Here is a 3,379-nt window from a genome sequence, read left to right as displayed (position 1 = left end):
ACCTGCCCTGCCACCGGCTTCCCTTGGTTGGGTGTGTGCGGTGCAAATGCACCGCGGCCCCACCAGGGAGGAATGGAGTGATCTGGCGACGGGTGTGCGCTCCGGAGGGCCAGAAGATCCGCAAAGAAGCCCACCTCACCTTCGTCGGTAGTCACGCCCTCCGGCACTCTGCGCGAAGCCGGCCCGTCATCCGACCGTCCGGAGAGGAGGCCGGGGCGCTCCACACAACCGGGGGAGGGGGGGCCTTTCCCGGCGGCCCTGGCCGTGCCGCTCCATTATCCGGGCGTTATCATACGCGTTGGCCCCCGCTGCCCTCCTGCCTCGCTGTCCCTTGGCTCTTGTTAGCAGGGAGCCCCAGGCGCCCCACCGGTGGTGGAAGGGGGCGAGGCACAGATCGAGGGGGGGGGGGGGGGGGGGACCACCGGGCATGACAGCGGCCCGCCGGCGCAAGGGCGCCTGACAAGATAATATAAGGGCCGGGGAGAGAGGGAGCGGGCGGCCGGGTCCCGGCGCGAAAAAGGGGCTGGGAGCGCCTGTGTGTGTGTGTGGGTGTGTGGGTGTGGGACGACTGTCAGCCAGCACGCCGGATCGTCCCCGTATTGTGCCGGGGGCGCGCCGCGCAAATAGGCCCGGCGACGGGGAGGGGCCGGGGGACCGGGCGGGCGCGGGCCCCCCCGTTTTCCGCTCCTCTCCGCCCGGGGCCCGGTGACGCCGGCCGCGCTGGGCTGGCGAAATGACAGGACGCGCGCCGGGGCGCAGGGGAGGGATCGCCCTTGGGCACTTGCGTGCGTGCGTGCGTGCGTACGTGTGCGCGCGTGCGCGTGCGTGTGTGCATACGTGCGCGCGCGCCCGGGAGGTCTCCTCCTGGTGGTTGCTCTCCAGCTCCCCCCGCCCCCCCCCCCCCGGCCTCCCGGACAGGCCGGCCCGGGCGCGATGTCCAACTAAGTCCCTCTCGCTGGCCGCCTCTGGCGCTTTTGCGAGCCCCCGGCGGGCCGGCCATCCGGCCGCGGCGCGTGAGGCACAACGCCCTCGCAGGTGTGCCCCGGAGGCGCGTCGCGGATGCGAGGGCCATCTGACGCAATGCGGGGCCCTGGACCGGCCCCGGCGTCTCGCCGCGCCATTCCGCACGCCGGCCCGCGGCGGCCGGAAGAGGGGCGGCACGAAGGGCCGGGGGCCGGTCCGGGTGTGTCGGCCGGCTCGCGCCCGCGCGCGCGCCCCCACCGTCGGAGCACACATGCCGCCCAGATAAACAACATGCCGCCCCCGCGCAGGGGGCGAGGCGCCCGCTTAACTGCGCGGACGGCCGCCCTGGCACCGGTGCGCCTTTGTCGAAGTGCAAGGCCCCGGGGCCGCACCAGCCGGCAAGCCGCCCGTGCGCGCGTGTGTCTCTCTCGCAGCAGGACCGTTCGGCCGGTGTCATCTCGTCCTGCGGGGGGCGCGCCGGCGAGGCGAGGGGGAAGGCGGCCCATGGTTGGGGGGGGGCCGGCTGCGCCCGCGTACATGGGGGCGCCCCTGCCCGCCTGCCCGCCCGCCCGCCCGCCCCCAGCGGCCTCTTGGACAAGGCCGCTGCAACCTAAATCTGCCCGGTTTCGGCGGCCACATTCGGCCGGATGGGCGGCGGCCTTTTTTGACCGAAGTGGACAATCACCGGCCGGCCCTGCGGCCAGCCGCTGTCAATACACACCCACACCCCTCGTCCTGGGTCGATCCGCGTGAAACCTCGCCCGGCCTTCTCGCCCGCTCCGGGCCCGGGAGGGGGAGGGGGGGGGGGGAGGAAGGGGGGGGAACAACACGCCGCCGCGGGTTCCATCTCCACCCGTCCCACCAGCCAGGCCCCCGGCTGCGGCCACGGCGGCGGGCGGCTCCACCATATCGCCCCGACACACGGGGCGTGTATGCATGCATGTATGCATATGCACGTGTGTGTGTGTGTGTGCGCCCGGGCCTTGGGGCCGGGCCTCCAGGCCACGGGGCACTTGACACAGTCGAGTGCGGCCGCACGCTCGATCACCATGCATCCCCCCCCCCTTCCTCGCCCCTGCGCCCCAAGGGCGCTGCGGGGGCGGCCGCCATAGCTCCAGGCCGCCCGCATGCCCATCCGTTAATTGCCGCCGGCGTATGTGCCACTCCCCCCCCCCCCCCCGTGAGCGGCCCGGCGGGAGCCCCGCCGCCCACGGAAGCCGGGAGCGTGCCCCGACGCTTGGAGTTCGTTGGCCGCGCGTCCGCGCCTTCGCCCCACCGCCCCGGCCGTGGTGGCCGGCTCCGCCCCCCGCCGAGATGGCGATCGTGACGGGCGGGTTCTAAAACCCCCGGACAATCACGAGCCGCATCTAAATGCGGAATCCGATAGCACGGCCGGTCACATGTCGCATCACACCCGGTGCGCCCATTCGCCGCATAGTTGGCATGTGCGTGGCGTATGCGCGCCCGCCGCACGTGCGCATGTGCGTGCGCGCATGCGAGCTGCACCGCGCCGGGGCCCCGCCGACGCGCGCGCGCGCACCATGTTGCCATAGACACGGGCACACGCACACGCGCTTGCGCACCCACGCACACATACACAGCATACACACACGCGCTTGCCGCGGCCCGAGTTGAGGGGGGGGGGGGGGAGCCCGGACCACAGGGCTCGGGGCAAAGCAGCCTCCGTGTCGGGGGGCCGGGGGCGAAATCCGGTCCCTGCCCTTCGTCGCCCCCGCCAGCACACCCCTGCTTTCTGCCCCTCCCCCCCCCCCCATCCCGCACGGGCAGGGGGGCCGCCGGCCGGGGGCGGGGTTTTTTTTGCCCGCCCGCCCGCCCGCCCGCCCGCCGAGGAACACGCCATCAATATTACCCGGCGTGCCCGGTGCGTGCATGCGCCGCAGCCCTGCACAAACAGACACGGCGTCCCCTCTCGGCAGGCGCGCTCGCCCCCCCTGCCGAGCCTCGGCGGCGCGCGAGGAGAAAAGAAGAGGGGAGGCTGAAAACAACACAAGGACATATATATTATCCTCCCCTGCATGCCAGCCGAGGAAGTGGGAGGGGGGAGGAGCGGGGCAGACGCATGAGGCCGCCCTCTAAGAAAAGGAAACCCCACGTGTAAGGGCCTTCCCCGCTGGCAAAGTTGGAGTAGGGGGAGGGGGGGGGGGGGGGGGGAAGGGAGGAGGGGGGGAAGACGACAGCATCTCTGGGTGAAGGCACACACATGTGTGGCCGGAGGGGAAGCGAGAGGGCGGGGGCCACTTCGTGCGCCCCATCCCCATCTTCTCCCAGGGCTCTCCGCCTGTCGCCTTCTCTTCGCGGTTCTCTCGCATCGGGCCATACACGTCCCCCCACTTGCTCCCTGCGCTTCCGCAGGCCCGCTATTACGACACGCGGCCGGTGCCTCGCTGGTGGCCAC

Source organism: Fonticula alba (assembly GCF_000388065.1).
Source record: "Fonticula alba strain ATCC 38817 unplaced genomic scaffold supercont2.4, whole genome shotgun sequence".
Classification (NCBI taxonomy): Eukaryota; order Rotosphaerida; family Fonticulaceae; genus Fonticula; species Fonticula alba.
This window is presented reverse-complemented; position numbering follows the sequence as displayed.